Below are 17,873 nucleotides of genomic sequence, written 5' to 3' on the forward strand. Positions count from 1 at the left end.
CACCATCTTAATTCAGATCTTCTTGTGCTCTCGGTTTTTAAGTGTGTTTTTAGCAACACATAGCTGTATTTATGAAAGTAGCAATTTTGTAATCTGTATCTGCTATCTGGTGAATTTACCTCAATAGTGATTATTGACATATTTAGAATTATCATCTTATTTTGTGTTTTTTTTTTTAATTTTATTTTGTGTTTCTATTTAATGTGTGGTTTTTTTTTTTTTTTTTAACCACTTCACCCTGTCCTTAATTGATCTGATCATTTTTGTTTCATTTCTCTCCCGCTGCTAGTCTGGTATCTGTGTATTCCATATTGAGTGGTTTTCTTAAAATAAATTTGTTAAAACAGATAAAACAAATAAATTTGTTAGAAAATCTAAAAATAATACCTATCCTATACGCAATCAATGCAGAAGCCTTAAAATTGTTTTATTTCTAATTATTTCTCCAATCTTAGGGATTGCTTATACATGGTGATAGCATGATGACATCTTTCTCATCAGCATCAGCGGAATACAACAATAAAACAACATGTTTTGAAAACTTAAGCAAACTAGCTGTCTACTTAAAAGTATATGGCTACTAGAAATATCGTTGAAGAGCAAAACTGTTGAATACTAAATGACGTATATTGGTCAGAAAGAACCTGAATGCTTCAGAAGATTGGGATATAAGAGATAATGTTAATTGAAGAGACTTTTTGAATAACCGCTGAATTTTTATAAATATAAACTATAAAAGTAATATTAAAAATAATCTTGTGGGATAGTTATTTTCTCATTTTGACAGATGCAGGAAAGGAGCATAGATAAACAAAGTGTCAAACGTGGGTGGGCCATCCAGCTAGGACAAAGTCTTTGTTCAGAAATGGCTGGAAACTCAAACAGCAGTACTAACAATCTATGTTCATCTTGGAGCTAATCTGTGATCCAAAGAGTGCTTGTGTCTATGTGTTCTAGCATATATAACAAAAAGTCACCCAGGCCTAATCTTTTAATGAAAGGGAATGGAGAGCAAGAAGATCTTGTAAAGATAAATTGTGGCAGCTTACGTTAGTTGGAATTCCAGTTGTGCAGAGTGTCCCATAACTTGCATGATTACATAGATTTTGAGAAATATTAAGTAACCGATGTTGATATGTCTGTGTGAGGAAAATGGACGCTGAAAGAAACAAAACTGAATCAACAAAATTGCTCTTAGTACACAGCAAAATGTAGTGTTGCACTGTATTTTGGCGATAAATTCTAACAATAAAACACATACGATATTTTGTTTTTTTTAAGAAGATCAACTATTTTGTTTTGTAGCCAGGCTTACAAGCTATAATGTAATCTTTTAAAATTATAGGTAATTACAAAAAAGTACACTAAACCTCAGTTAATCACAGCTGTTTCAAAAATATGTCCCTTTTCTTAACAAAGCAGTAACCCAGCCAAAACTTGGATAAACTGGCATTTCCCTGGATCACATGTTTCATTCCTAAACACAATGCCCCTTGTGTTTCTTTCAGGTGCCCATACTTTCTCTGAAAAATAGATCTCTCCTTCCAAAGCTTGAGCTTTATCTGCTCTTTGTTTGAAAATAAATGCATTGTTCATGTGTGGACTCGTAGCACAGGTGTTTTACCTCTCTTTCCCCAGTGAGGCTGTTTCCTAAGCTTCCCCGAACTTAGTACAGTCCAATTAAATCTCTGATCCATTTCTCATTGCCATTTCTCTTTCTGGTCTTAGTAGGAGCCCCAAGTTAAACTAGAGCATCTTTCATTTTGCTATGTTTACATTTTAAAAAGTATCTTAAGAGTTAGCTACATTCTTCTTCTTTCTCAGCTCTCAAAGGTTAATTACTGGACAAGGTCAAAGTTTGAAGTAAACATAAGCTGTCCTGGATACGTTCATTTTTCCCAAACTCCAACTGTTGTTTTAAGATACCCATTTGCTCCAGTCGCTGGAAAGCACTATCTGAAAACTTTGTGTGAAATTAAACTCCCTGAGATGTAACCGACCTTAATAAAGCCGCAGAAGCTTGTGTTGAAACAACTCTTTTCCTGAGCTGCCCATGTGAAACAGTGACATTCTTAACACAGCAGGGATTGGTATTGGGTGTCAGGTAACTGATTCTGTCTTCCAAAGTGTAGGGTTTCAACCTCTTATTTTATTTTCAAGCACTTTCATGTTATTCCCTGGAGAGTGCGGAGGCCATGATCTCACATCCCTGGGCAAGCTATAGCGGAGAAGGAAGAAAGGGAACAGAATTAAAGACTTCATTCCTTCAATGCAAAACATAGTAATTGATACTATTTATCAAAGCTACCTGTGTTAGAGTTGTGTCACATAAAATATCAAGTACTATATTATTGTCTTTCATGTCTTTTAATTTATTTTTGCGCTTTTTCTGTCATTTGCTGAGTATATTTCAGGAAAATATAGCGCATATTTTAGGTTCCATTATTCTTGTTGCTTTCATGACTAAGCATGCTTTTCATGTGCAAAAATTCATCTTTCAGCTTAAGTATTAGCAGTCAATACCAAAAATGATTTATTGTATATTTTGGATTAACAAGTCTACAGAAAACTTAGAGGTTTGGTATTCATATTACATACTGTATTGCCGTGGGAAGTCATGGGCTTCTCAGTCTCCAGAACTGTGAGGCAAATACATTCTGTGCATTACAAATGACCCTGAATGGGTATTGTGTAACAGAAACACAGAATGGACTAAGTCACTCTTTCTCCTCTACCCATTTGAGCCTCGGTTTCTACAGAACTGCCTTTCATTTGTATTTCACACAGATTCAATCATATAATATTTAATATTTTGTCTCTGACTTTTTTGATTCCATGTAGTAATTTCTAAAAAAGATTTATTTATATTTATTGGAAAGTCAGATATACAGAGAGGAGGAGAGACAGAGAGGAAGATCTTTCATCTGTGGATTTATACAAACAGTGCCCATATGGGATCCCAGTGCATGCAAGGCAGGGACTTTAGCCATGAGGGCTCTCCACGTAGTGATTTTAAGACCATCCATAGCTACTCCCTTTATGTCGCTGAGTGGTATTCCATTGTGCAGATGCACCACAGTTTGTTATCCATCTGCCTCTTAATGATTATTAGAGTCATTTCCAATTTGAGGTTCATTCAACACATACATATTGAGCACACATTACTGTCTAATCAAATGTTTCTTTTTTAAGAGTTATTTTATTTTTATTTGAAAGGTAGAGTTGCCAAGAGGAGAGACAGAGAGAGGTCTTCCATTCACTGGTTTACTCCCCAGATGACCACAGTGGCTGGAGCTGAGACAATCTGAAGCCAGGAGCTAGGAACCAGTAGCTTCTTCTGGGTTTCCTATGTGGGTTCTGGGGTCCAAGGGCCATACTCCTTACTTTCCTAGGCTGTAAGCAGGGAACTGGATTGGAATTGGAGCAGCTGGTCCATGATCTGGTATGCCAGCACCTCAGGTGGAGACTTAGCCTACAACATGATGGTACTGGTCCCTGAATTAAATGTTTTTGAAAGTAAAGGGAGATCACAATGAATAAAACAGACACAATCTAGGCCCAGACAAAGTTTTTTGGATGGAGATTGAGGGTGTTAAGTAAATATGCATACTATACAGTATGCCAAGTGAGCAAAATAAAGTAGGATGAGCAAGAAAGCAAGCTCTGCATTCAGAACAGAGGAACAGATGCTTTTTGATATAGGATGATCCAAGGCGGGCTCATGGACATGGTGATTTTTGTATTAAGTCCTCAAAGAAGGAAGTGAATGATCTATGCAGACATGCTGATGGATTCCTTTTCCTTTTTCTTTTTTTTTTTTTTTTGTAAATTGATGTTGGAATCAGTACATGAATGGCATAGCACTAGACTGTGGAGATAATCTGAAGAGATCTGAAGAGATACCTGTAATCCATTGAGAAAGAGAAAAAGGGAGACAGAGAGAGAGAGGGAGAAAGAGAGTGAGAGACACAGAGAGAGAGGGAGAAGCAAGTGCTGTCTTCCACTTGTTGATTCACTTCTTAAGTGCCTGTAAGAGCAGAAGCTGGGCCAGGATGAAGCCAAGAGGCCAGAATTCAGTCTGGTCTCCCACCTAAGTGGGACTCAGCTACTTGAGCCATCTCTGCTGTCTTCTCGGGTACATCCTTGTAGGAAGCTGGTTGAGGAAATGAGTGGGGCTCAGACCCAGGGTCTCTCATTTGTTATGTTGGCATCCCAAGTGGGATCTTCTGTGTCAGATGTCCCCATCATGCTTTGTTTTTAGCTCTTTCATATTTTGTGATATTATAATGTAGCTTACATCTTACTTCCTCTGCTCCAGTTGTTATCCAACAATCTCCATTCTTTCTTCGTCTTCTTTTTTAATGGAAAGTGGTATTTTGAGACAAAGATGTGCCTGCAGGGCTACTGTTTGCTGCAGGAGTTCGATTGATTCTGTGACCTATTAGCCAGGGCTAGATACATGTATGTATACAAAAACCTTTCTATCACACATATCTATTAGTGATTAGGATCTATCTATCTAGTAATAAAACTAACTGTAGGTTCATGCTGATATTACTGACTTTATTCCAGCACCATAGGGTTTATTTTTTCCTTCACTTGTTGATTATATGTGACTTTCATCTCTTACAGTGAGGAATCTGGCATCTTTTCCCACCAGGCCCCTGCTTTGAAACATCAGACTCTGCAAGATGTAGAATTCACTTTCTCTGCAACTCTTCTACTCATGTAATCTGGAACCTGAGCCTCAGTTTGATCCTCCTGTTTTTTTGTCCTCTGCCTACAGAAGGTGAGTCCCTTTATCTGTTGCCAAGGAAGTTGCTGAGTTTCAAGTTTTGCATTACTACTTAAATTGATAATTATTCTCAGCCTTTGATTGCCTTATTCTGGTTCATCAGTGGCACCCAGCAACGGATATTTGATTCCATTCTTATAATTAACACTTGCACAAAAGCCTGAAGTAGTACAACTGCCAGTACATTTTCCTTCCACTGATGATCCATCCCAGTTCACTACATCTAAAGTTTTAACAGTACGCTGCTAGAGCATACCAGGTCCTGCCACTGGAGATATGCTCCTCAGTCAGTTGGTTGATAATCCAGCTCTAAATTACCATTCCAGATTCTCCTTTGTTGGACATCTGTGAAACAGATTTTGAATTTATGCAGGAAATTGTTAGTGAGTCTTTTCAGGGTAAGTACCTCACAAGATATGAAGGAAATGCAGTTGGGCTTTGGGGAGAGCTGAAGTGCAATAATATTGCAACAGAGGCCTTGGCCAAATCCATGCACAAATATGGAACCAAATGGATTTTTAAAGTTGTTCTTTCTTGAAGTGCAGGGGCAGAGTCTCTGTGTGCTTAAATGGAAAAGTTAGTTGTGGATAGGGAGGCAGCCATCTTTGTTCAAAGGCAGTTTTTTTCTGGGCAGGCATTTGGCACAGCAGTTGAGCTATTACTTGGCATACCCACATCCAACCCTCAATGGAGTGCCTAATTAAAATTGTAGCTCCACTTCTGATTCTAGCTACCTAGTTATGTGCACTCTGGGAAGCAGCAGGTGATGGCCCAAGTTCTTGGATCCCTGCCCCCAAATGGAAGACCTGGATTGACTCATTCTCTTGGCTTTGGACTGCCCTAACCCTACTGTGTTGAGTTTTGGGGAGCGAACCACTGTGTAGGAGATCTCTCTACCTCTATGACTTTCAAATAAAATGAAAATAAATAAAACTATGTATTTTTTTCAAATGGCAATTTGTAGGGAAGATTTCAGTGAAGAGTAATCTACTTATTGTGCACACAAAAGTGGGATCAAAGGGGAAATCTGAGTAGTGTGCTGTACCATCTGCTAGAATAATTTTGCAAGTATGCATTTGAAATAAATTCCTAAAAACAGAACTGCTAGGTCGGTAGGGAAATACATGTTTATATTATTTTACTAGATACCACTAGATTCTTTTCTATAGGAAAGTTGTTGTGCCTCCCTCTCAGCCACGTATAAGGCTGGTTTCCCTACTGTCTTGCTAATAAAGTATGCTTTTAAACTTTTTGATTTCTGAGGCCAGCATGGTGATGTGTGAGTTAAGCCACTTCCTATAATACTGGCATCCCATATGGATGTTAGTTCATGTCCCAGCTGTTCCACTTCTGATCTAGCTTTCTGCTAATAACTTTGGAAAAGTAGTTGAAGATAGCCCAAGTGGTTGACCCCCTGTGCCCACACTGGAGACCCAAATAAAACTCCTGTCTCTTGCCTCCAGCCTGAACTAGCTCTGGCTATTGTGGCTGTTTGGCGAGTGAACCAGTGGATGGAGGATCTCTCTCTCTCTTTACTCGCTTCCCCTCTCACTCTGTGTAACTCTGCCTTTCAAATAAGTAAATAGGTAAATGAATCCTTAAAAAAAAAAACTTTTTGATTGCTAACCTAAAAGGTGAGAAATGGTATTTTTGGTGTTTTTTTTTAATTGAAAAATGTCTTTAATAAGGAAAACTTAGAAGCTACCTATCAATCAAGAGGGAATGGATTTAATTAAGTAATAGTAACTAGAATCTGTATGATAATAGATTTTGTGGAGTAGATCTATATATACCATTGTAACAAAATCTCTAAGACATGTCAAGAGATAAATTATGATCTAATTGTGTATAAACAATAACTATTTGAATTTTTACAGAAAATGGAAGATTTCAAAAGAAAATGAAAAATGTTATTAGAAGCTGAAGAGAGAAATAGTTATTTTGCTTTTCCTTTTATGTCCTTCTCTACTATTTTGATGATTTTATAGTTAGTGATATTGAACTCATTTGATTTTTATTTATTTACTTGAAAGAGTTACAGAAAGAGAGATCTTCCATCCACTGGTTCACTCCCCAGATGGCCACAATGGTCAGGGCTGGGCCTGGCCCAAATGAGCAGCTGGAAGGTTCGTCTGGATCTCACACATGGGTGGCAGGGGCCCCAGCACTTGAATCATCTTCCCCTGTTTTTCTCAGCCGGGAGCTGGATCAGAAGTGGAGTACTGGAACATGAAGCCAGTGTGCAAAGGGAAGATCAGCGTTGGTGGCTTTACCCACTTTGCCAGAATGCCAACCCAATTTGATTTTTTTTTAAAGATTTATCTATTTTATTGGAAAGGCAGATAAATATAGAGGAGGAGAGACAGAGAGGAAGATCTTCCGTCCGATGATTCACTCCCCAGTGGCCTCAACAGCTGGAGCTGAACTGGTCCAGAGCCGGAAGCCAGGAGTTTCTTCCAGATCTCCCACGTGGGTGCAGGGTTCCAAAGCTTTGGGCCGTTCTTGACTGCTTTCCCGGGCCACAAGCAGGGAGCTGGATGGGAAGTGGGACTGCTGGGATTCGAACCTGGGCACCCATATGGGATCCTGGTGTGTGCAAGGTGAGGACTGTAGCCGCTAGGCTACTGCACTGGGCCCCTAGTTTGGTTTTTAACTTGATGTTACTGTGCATCAAACTTGTGCTCATTTTTCACTAGAGGTTTTGCTCTCATTTTATGTGTCATTTATTTGATGAAACTCTTGGGGGAAATGAAGATACTAGCCTGTGTTGTCCCCCTTATCTCAGGCACTGAGATTTACATTGATGCCCATTCTTACAGCTCCCCTTTAGCCTGTTCCTCTGGCCTTCAATCCCACTTTGAAGCTTTCAGTATATCTAGGGCTCATGTTGCCCCAAAACGATGGCTGCAGTATTGCTGTTTCTGTGCCATTATAGCATAGCGGCTGTCTTAGGAGGCCTAGGCAAATAAGGTTGTGAGGAGAATGACTTACAACACATATGCTGACTTAACTTCTATTATTTGACCAAATAATCTAAGTTAGTGTGTTGTTTAGTAAATATTGGTGCATTCATTCTTTGTCTATTCTATACAACATTGTATTAATCATAACCAACTTTTAAAGAATCAAATATTGGGGCTGCCTGCTGTAATATAATAGGCTAAGCTTCTGTCTGTGGCGCTCTTTTTCCCACATAGGCTCCAGTTCAAGTACTGGCTGCTCTATTTTTGATCTAGCTTTCTGATTATGGCCTGAAAATGCAATGAAATTTCCCCTGCTCCTATGTGGGAGACCTGGAAGAAGTTTCTGACTTCTGGCTTCGGATTGGCTCAGCTCTGGCTATTGCAGCCATTTGGGAAATGAACCAGGGGATGAAGGGAATGGAAGATCTTTTTCTCTGTCTGTCCTTCTCTCTCTATAGTTCTTTCTTTCAAATGAGGATAAAATAAATCTTTAAAAAGAGAATAGAGTATTGAATCCAATTTCGTAGATTAACATATGAATTCTAAAAGAACCAATAACACAGACCTACTAGGTGAAATAGTTCTTTGGTTTGATTCTTACATTGATGTTGAAATTAAAATGTTACAAATTAGTCTTAAAATTTTCCTATACGTAAATGAATGCAAAAATACATAAATAAATGGAGAATATTCTGGTGAAGATCTGCCACTCCTAGTTTCACTAGTAATGTTGTAACTAGAATTCTGATTTAAGTATTTCTTTTTTTTTTTTTAAGGCAGACACACACACAAATGTACACAGAGAGAGAGAAACAAGGATAGAGAGATGTCTCCTAGCTGCTGATTTACTCCCCAAATACAGCAGTCAGGCTGAGCTGGGCTAAAACTGGGAGTCAGGGTTTTCCATGTGGGTTGCAGGAACCTAAATACTTGAACCGTCACCTATAACCTTCCAAAGTGTACAATAGCAGGAAGCCAAAATGAAGAGTAGAGTCAGAACTCAATCCAGGCACTCCAATGTCAGACATGTGTGTACCAATCAACAGCTTAACTGTTGTTCCAGTGCTAGCTCTTAAACGTAATCTGCTTTTATCTCTCCAGCTTTTATTCCAGATAAAGTGTGAAAAAGTGTACATAACTGAAAATTTTTATTAACAGAATCCCACAAAACAAATAAATACAAAAATACTGGGCCTGGTACAATGGCTCAGTTGGCTAATCCTCTACCTGCAAGTACTGGCATCCAATATGGATGCCCGTTCCTGTCCTGGCTGCTCCACTTCTGATCCAGTTCCCTGCCTATAGCTTGGCAAAGTAGTAGAGGATGACCCAAAGTGTTGGGACCCTGCACCCACATGGAATACCCACAAGAAGCTCCAGGTTCCTGGCTCTGGATGGGCTCAGTTCTAGCTGTTGCAGCCATTTGGGGAGTGACTAGCAGATGGAAGATCTTTTCCTCTCTCTGTCTCTCTCTGCCTTTCCAATATAAATCTTAAAAATCTTTTTAAAAAAATAAATATAAAATACTGTGTACTTGTCAGAGTAGGTAACTTAAAGAGACTGTGAAGGACTTGGTGGAATAAATAAAATAATTGTGATTTATAAGCATTTCTTGGGTGCCTTTTTAAAAATCTTATTTATTTGGAAGACAGAGAGACAGACAGAGATATCGTACGTCCATTTGTTCACTTCCCAAGTGCCTGCATCAGGTGGGACTGGGCTAGGCTGACATCAGGATTGTGGAACAGTGTGAGTCTTCCACATGGGTGATGGGACCCATATATTTCAGCTGTCATCTGTTGCCTCCTGTTGTGCATATTAGCAGGAATCTGGAATCTGAAGCAGAGCCAGCGCTTGAATCTAGGCACTACAATATGAGAAGCAGGTTTCTCAAGTGGCATCTTGCTCCAAATGCTTGCCCCAAGAACTTCTTGTTTTTTATAAAAGTTAGGCTGTTACGAGATCTCTGCCAGGAAATGGATAAAAACTTTCCACTATGGAATGCAGATTAAACCTTGTCTACAAATTTTCCCAAGTAAGTTGTTCGTTAGTCTGACATACTCTTCTTAATTTACAGAGAGCAGGGTAAAAATTTGAGCTTTTAGTTTTACATTCTACTTCTGCTCTGCTAGGAAGTATTTCATTGTTTCTAGTATAATCTTATTGTTGGCCTTTAATGAAAACACAGCAAGGATCAGTAATAGCAAACTCTGTGTTATCGTCGAGAAATCAGTGCAGCTCAGCCTCTTGTTTCAGTTACTGCAAGTCTTGATTGATGAGCCCACTGATCCAAAATTTAATTATGTTTTATTATAGTCAGGACATTCATAAGCATCTGTCATAGAGTTAGCATTGAAACTCAATTTTCTAGGTTCTCTTTTACAAATAGTACCCAAGGCTCTTGAATACAGTGGCATAAGGAAAAGTCAAAGTTCTTTCCTGCCACATCTGTCACCACCTTCCTTGCAGGCACCGTTCTGGTTGGTGAGAGTCAGTCTAGACTAGACATTGTCTGAAATTTAGGCCTTTTAAAGGGGGCAGTTTAGAAGGTATGTTGAAAATACTTCAAACTTTTTTCTGAACCAAGGCAACAAGTAAACCTGTTGGCATTCACAGAGGATGAAAAAAAGAACAAAACAAAAGGATAGCCATCAGAGGCAGCTATTTAGGGATAAATAAGTCTTTTGTCCTCACACCAGCTTTTGTTGTGCCTGTGATGGATGATTTCCAATTGTACACTATACCCTCCTCTACCTAGCTTTCTGCCAGAGAGGCTGACCTGTTTAGATTAACTCTGGTTTTCCAAGTGTGACCGCTGAACAAACATCATCATTCTCACCTGGAATCTACTAAAAATGAGTCAAACCTAGAGGTGGGCAATGCAGTCAGCATTGCAGCACATCCTCCTGGTGATTCTGACTCATGCTCGCCTGTGGGAATCCCTGCTCTGCTTGGGCTAAGCTCCCTTGCAGCCTCTGGTTGGATTTGGTCAGGAGGGAGCAACAGCAGGATGTCTGAAGGAAGGAGGAAAGTACATTTGAGCATTATTTTTCCATCTCTTTCCCTCTGCAGCCAACACTGGTTGCTTATGTTTGACTAAGGCAGGAAGGGCACACTTCCCATCCAGTAGGCTCTGATACGTTATTTTCTGCAGATCACAGCTGCTATTGCTCCTCTTGGGGCTGTTGCTACTGCTAGCCTCACAGGATTTTGCTTTAGCCCTTTTCTGCTTTAAAATCTACTCACATTTTTGTAAACAATTCCGTTGATGTACTTTACTCAATTGGTCTGTTAGAGTATGACTGGACCATGACTGATGCAGTTCCAAATGCCAAATATTTGTACATCCATTTATGTGACTCACATTACTTCCAAGAATACCTTTCCTTACTACACAGTAATTGTTGGGAAGGCTAAGCAAGTAATGTGCCTATCACAACGTGTGGTTTGTAGACGCTCAATACACTGATTACTTGTAAAGATGTTAGAGTCTTCACCGTATACTCTCATGAAATAACAAAATGTAAATGCCCTCAACTTCACTGCTTTCCTCAACTGTTTCACGTTTGCCCCTTGACCTACCACCATTAAAGTTGATTTCCTTATCAATTAGCTAATTTTAGGTGTAGAAATGATCAGAGCTTCATAAGAGTTCAGTTGTTTGGAATCACTGATGAGTTAAACATTAAAACCTTTTGCAAGTGCCATAAAACTCAGCGATTAAGTGATGCTTAATTTTTTTTTAGTCAATGAAATATGTGAAATGGTTTTCATTTCCTTGTGAACAACTATTGTTCGTTTTCCTGCATGAACTTCCAGTGTGCTGACTCTAGTGTAAGTTTCTCCTCAAAGGCAGTAACCGCAAGATGATATGAATTATCATAAAAAATGACAAGTCTATGAGTAGGTCTGAACTATGACATTTTAAAAATTATTTTCTAAAATTTTTATTTGAAAGGCAGAGTTGCAGAAAAAAGGAGAGACAGAAAGAGGTTTTTTCTATCCACTAATTCACTCCCCAAATATCTGCAGTGGCAGGAACTAGACTGATCCAAAGCCAGGAGCCAGGAGCCTCCTCTGGGTCTCCCATTTGGCTGCAAGGGCCCAAGGACTTGAGCTGTCCTCCACTGCTCTCTCAGGCCGTCAGCAAGGAGCTGCATCTGAGTGGAGTAGCCAGGACACGAACCAGCATTCATGATATGCTGGAGCTGCAGGCAGAGGCTTAGCCTTCTATGTCACGGTGCTAGCCCATTTTCATCACCTTCTATCACTTGGGGAAATCAAGTTCTCATAAAATAGTGGCTTTCCAAAGCATTGTGAGTGAATAACTATGTGACAAAATTTTTGAAAAATGAGCCTAGTATTTTCATATTGCATAGTACTCTAAATTATGAGTTTGTTTTTTGCCCTGCCATATTTACACTGGTTCACAGTGACCTAGTAAGAACAATCACTGTGAAAAGTAAGATCTAAGGCATTGCAAGTAAAACAGTCTGCTCCATTTACAGTTCAGTTCACTGTTAATGGCTTAGGAAAGCAGCGGAAGATGAGCCCAGTGTTTGGGTTTCTACCACCCACTTGAGAGACCTGGATGAAGCTCCTGGTTGCAGCCTGACTCAGCCCAGATCATTGCGACCTTCTGGGGAGTGAAACAGCAGACTGATGATCTCTCTCTCTCTCTCTTTGTATAGCTCTGACTTTCAAACAAATGAATAAATGTTAAAAACATACATTAATATTATTATAGTTATTAGTATGTTCCTTGTTCATATGAATCTCTGGATGAACAGGTTTGAACTCTAGTTCTCAATAAGTAATATATTCCTCTCCAATATGGAAAATGGCATTACCGGAATGACTATTTCTAACAAATATGTAACAGATATGGAAATAAGTAAGACTTTTGTTCCAGGTTTATGTTAGAAACACCAAGGCTATCTTATGGTTTTAAAAGGAATTGCTCTCCTATTTTTTTAGGCAACCAAAGCTACAGACACTAAGGAAAAATTTCTTTCTATGGCAAGTTTTTCAATGAGTGTTAAATAAGAAATAGTAGACATCTATTGTAGCTCTGCAACAGGTAAATATCATACAAATGTGGAGAACGTAGTGGTGTTGATAGGTTTAGAACTCCTTGGATTTGAAGAGAAACTTTTCCTAAAGGATGAAATTTGATGAAGAAAATGAAAGCAAATGGTTAAAAAGTTATTTTCTGAAGGTCTAATATCTGACATAGGGTGCTTTAGAATGTCACTGTTTCCATTGTCATCTGTTGCTCAAGTAGTGCAGGTTTCACATGCCAGCTGGGAGCCTTTCCCCAGCATGGTGACAAAACAACCTCTTCAGTTATGATTTGAACTTTAGAGTCTGATATCTAGATATAATATATATATATATATATATATATATATATATATATATATATATATATATATATATAATAAATACTCTGACCAGTCCTTGTGGGACATAGAATGATAAGCAATTAGGTCCTTTCAAATAATTTATCTCATTGTGTGTTCATAATACACAGAACCTTGTCATGGCAAGTCAAGAAATCTTACTACTCAAAGCAGCTGTGGGCTAAAAGAATGCCAGGGCTTGCAGAGACAAATGTATTGGAGGCTTATAATGTGTGGGTAGAATTGTGAGTCCTCACGCTGATGGCTCATATATCACATCTAGAATTAAATGGAGAGAGCTTTGTTTTTCACTATTTCTTATTGTGTTCACAGAGGAATTCTCTCTTTTTTAGATTTATTTATTTATTTGAAAGTCAGATTTAGAGATAAAGAGAAGAGAGAAAGGCAGAGAGAGAGAGAGAGAGAGGTGAAACACAGGGAGAGATTTTGTATCCATTGGTTCATTCTCCGGATGGCTGCACAGTTGGGCTAGGTTGGAGCTAGGAGCTTTACTTGGATCTTCTATGTGGGTGCCAGGGACCCAGCTGTTTGGGCTATCTTCTTTCACTCTTCCCAGGCTATGGGCAAGCAACTGGATTGGAAATGGAGCAGCTGGAATTCAAACTGGTACTCATAAGGAATGCTGGCATCACAGGCAACAGCCTTACCCACAGGTCTCTGTCTTGTACTTTCCAAATAGACTTTGTTAAGGGAAATTTGTAACATTGAAACTTTCCAGTATTTGTTATCTTATTGAACAAATCACCCCAAAATTTAAGGAAATAGTTACTTCTTTTATCAATTTGAAAGGCAGAGAGAGAGAGAGAGAGAGAGAGAGAAAGAACGAGAGAGAGAGATTGATTGATTCCATCTGCTGGTTCATTCCCCAAATTGCTGTAATAGCTAGAGTGGGGCCAGTCCAAAGCCAGGAACTAGGAACTTCTTTTGGGTGTTTGCATGGTTGCAGTGACCCAAGGATTTGAACCATCTTCCATTGCTTTCCCAGTCTAGAAGCAGGGAGCTGGATGGGAAGTGAAGCAACTGGGACATGAACTGGCACCCACACGGGAAGCCTGTGCTTGCAGGCAGAGGATTAGCTTGATAGATCACTGAGCTGGCACCCCTTAGCTCTGGACTTTAGCCTGGACCAACTAGTGAGTGAAGGATCTCTCTCTATTTCTCTCTCTCTCTGTCGATTTATTTCAAACAAATAGATAACTATATCTTTTTTGAAAAAGGCAGTTAATAGACTCAAAAATTAGAGAATTGTTAGATATGGAAATTGAAAAGTTATGTCTCTGTATGTTAAAGGCACAGAAAATATTGGTAATGTCAAGTGGAGATAGAGTATCAAAAAGACCCAAATTTGACTACTGTAGCAAAAGAATGATGCAATATAAGCTGAAAAATACATTGGATGAGGTTAAGGACACAATTGGACACTGCGGCAGAAAAGGTGAGCAGCACTCGAGCAAACCAATCTAGAATGAAGTTCCACACTGTACGCAACAATATCCTACCAGATTCAGTTCACCTGAAACCTCAAAATATGACTTGTGATAAAGAGTCTCTGTATATATAATTAGTAAAGATGAAATCATGCTGAATTAAGGTACACCCCACCTTCATGATTTGTGACATGTGAAGCCATAAAGACATGCAGACATAGAGGGAAGGCCCTGGGAAGTTGGAGGCAGATACTGAAGTGATGCATCTGTAAGACAAGGAATGCCAAGGACTGCTGGCAATGATCAGAAGCTAAGAGAGAGGCTTGCGCATATTTTTCTCATTTTGTCCAGAGGAAATCAGCCCTGTCAACACCCTGATCTTGGTATTCTCATTACCCAAACCTAAACCTTAAAAGTTGCCCCTGTTGATTCCTGTGTACTGAAGAGTATGTTTCAACGTATGTAAGTGTCACATTCAAATCAAGGCCTATGTACAGAATCTAGAGCAAGGAGTTGTAACTAACATAATAGCCCGGCGGTAAAGTAGAATTATAAAAGACAATCCCTCAAATCATAAAACAGTTAAAAAAAAAAAGAGGAAAGCAGGTAACTAGAACAGGAAGGCCATATAGCAATAAAAAGTGAAGTGGTAAAATTAAGCTTAGTCATAAGTAGCCACATTTGAAACAAATCATCCACAAGAAGGCTACTTCAGATATAAAGAAATAAATATTGCTGAAAATGAATGAATGGGAAAAGATATATCAATACTAACACTAACCAAAAGTAAGGAACAGTGGCTATGATGTCAGACACGACAGGTCTGAGAGCAAAGAATATAAGAGAAAGAGGTTCACTTCATGGTTAAGGGGCTACTTTATCAAGGGGACATAAGATTCATAAATAGGTATATGCCTAAAATTGAATTTAAATGATGCAAAAATTGATAGAACTGAAAGGAAAAAATAGACATCTAGAGTTTTAAAAAGTTATTATTTGAAATTCACAAAGACAGACAGAGAGCGCTTCTTTGCTGGTTCACTCCCCAGATGCCCACAGTGGCCAGGCCTGGGTTGAATCAAAGATGGAAACTGAGAACTCAGTCTGGGTCTCCAACGTGAGGGGTAGGAAATCCATCTGCCTGAGTCATCACTCCCACCTCTCAGGATCCACATTAGCTGGAAATTGAAGTCGGCCTCCAGAGCCAGCTACTGAAATCGGATACTCTAGAATAGAATATGGGTGTCTAAATCACCAGGCTAAATGCCCATCTCAACACGGCCACGATTTTAACGAGACTGCAACTGTCTGTCCACATTGATAGAATTAATGAGGGGAAAAACAGTAAGAATTGAACAGCACTATGAAATAATGAAATATTGAACAGCAGTAGGATACAGATTCTCTTTTCAAGTTCACAGATAATTTATTTACATTGGCCGCTTGCTAGGCTGTCATACAAGCCTCATGTCATTAAATAGATCAAAACCATAAAGATCATGTTCTCAGGCAGCAATGGAATTATGTTAGAATTCAGTAGCATAGCTGTTAGGATAATTTCAAACTTTTGGAAACTAACTTTTAATAAAAACCCTTCTCACTAGTCCTTTTTAGGAAGGAGTTAAAGTGTTTGATTAAAACAAGCATACAATATTTTAAAATGTGTTGGATGCAGCAACAATAATGTTTGAAGGGAAATTCATAGCATTAAAATGCCTCTAATAGAAAAGAAGGAAGATCTTAATGAGTGATCTCAATTTCCATTGTAAGAAACATGAAAAAACAAACTAAATATAGAGTTATCAGGAAGGGTAAACGTGAGATGTAACAGGGCCTAGCACAATGGTTCAATCCTCTACCTCCCAGCACTGACTTCCTATATGGGCCCCAGTTTGCGTCCTGGCTGCTCTACTTTCCATCCAGCTCCTTGTTTGCTACATAGAAAATCAGTGGAGGATGGCCCAAAGCCTTGCGGCCCTGTGCCTGTGTGGGAGACCTTGGAAAAGCTCCTGGCTCCTGGCTTTGGATTGATTCAGTTGTAGCCATTTGAGGAGTGAACCAGTAGATGAAAGATCTTTTCTCTCTCTCTCTTTCCTTCTCTCTGTAAATTTGCCTTATCAATTAAAAAAAAGTGATAAGAGACATCAATGAAACGGAAAGAGAAAAAGCAATGAAATTCATTAATGAAAATTACTGAAACCGAAACCAGATTCTTAGAAAAATAAAACAAGTGATAAATCCCTAGTCAAACTGTTATGGAGAAAAAAAGGGAGAAAACACAAATTGCCGCTATTGATAATGGAATGATAATGGAAGAGGTAACAATTCAAGTTATTAAGCATAAAATACATGCATGGACAGATAACATAGACATAGATAGTAAGGGAATATGATTAAGAACTTTTTGGCAATACGTTGGAAAACAGGTAAGATGTTTACATTCTTTGGAAGACAAACTACCAAAAACTTGTTCACAGAAAGTGGATAACCTGAATATCCCTGACTCTATTAAGGCATTTGAATTTGTAGTTAAAAAAAACTCAGAAACAAAATTCTAGACCCTTGTGAATTTCATGAAACATTTAAGGAAGAATTAGTACTCCCTGAATTCAAACTCTTTGAGATAATTGAAGCAGAGGGAATATTTCTCAGTTCATTCTATGAGGACAGTATTATCCTGATATAAAATTTTATAAAAATATTACAAGGAAATGACAGATTAATTTTCAACAAAGACATATTTAAAAATTCTTAAAATTTTAGTAAATTGAATTTAACGATATATGAAAAGTATAATTGATTACCAAGCATCTTAACAGTGCAAAGTTTATTTAAAATTGGAAGATTAATGAGAGTTATTATTTTTCCTAGTTAATGCAGACATAGTACATACCAATTTTCCTACATTGTACTTCTGGAATTATTGTGTTTTCTCCAAAATTAGACCAAATGTGAAATATTGTTGCTCCTGGGTTGGAAGAGAAATCCTGTTAAAAGACAAAGTTTTCTGGCTTTTTTTTTAAGCAAATGAATAAGACATAACACTATCACAGGATTCAGTTAAATTGATAGTAGTATTTTAAAATTTCTGCTGCATTACTTTTTTTATTAATTTGTAGCAAATTATGCACACATACTGCCTTAAATAACATACATCTATTATTTCATAGGTTTTGTGTGTCAGGAGCCTAGGACTGGATTAATAGGGTCCTCTGTTAAGGATCTCACAAAGATACAATCAAACATTGGCTGGGTTACATTGTTA

The 17,873-nt window shown here is 38.4% G+C and overlaps 1 long non-coding RNA gene across 1 annotated transcript in view; it reads left to right on the plus strand.

The window, feature by feature from the left end:
• The window catches only part of LOC131482530 (uncharacterized), a 116,445-nt gene that overhangs the window by 34,363 nt on the left and 64,209 nt on the right, over positions 1–17,873 (plus strand). Inside the window, exon 4 of the long non-coding RNA XR_009247068.1 lies at positions 4,661–4,789. This is a non-coding gene — a long non-coding RNA (uncharacterized LOC131482530). The remainder of the gene's footprint in view (positions 1–4,660; positions 4,790–17,873) is intronic.

The sequence above is a fragment of the Ochotona princeps genome, chromosome 18 (genome assembly GCF_030435755.1).
Source record: "Ochotona princeps isolate mOchPri1 chromosome 18, mOchPri1.hap1, whole genome shotgun sequence".
Lineage (NCBI taxonomy): Eukaryota > Metazoa > Chordata > Mammalia > Lagomorpha > Ochotonidae > Ochotona > Ochotona princeps.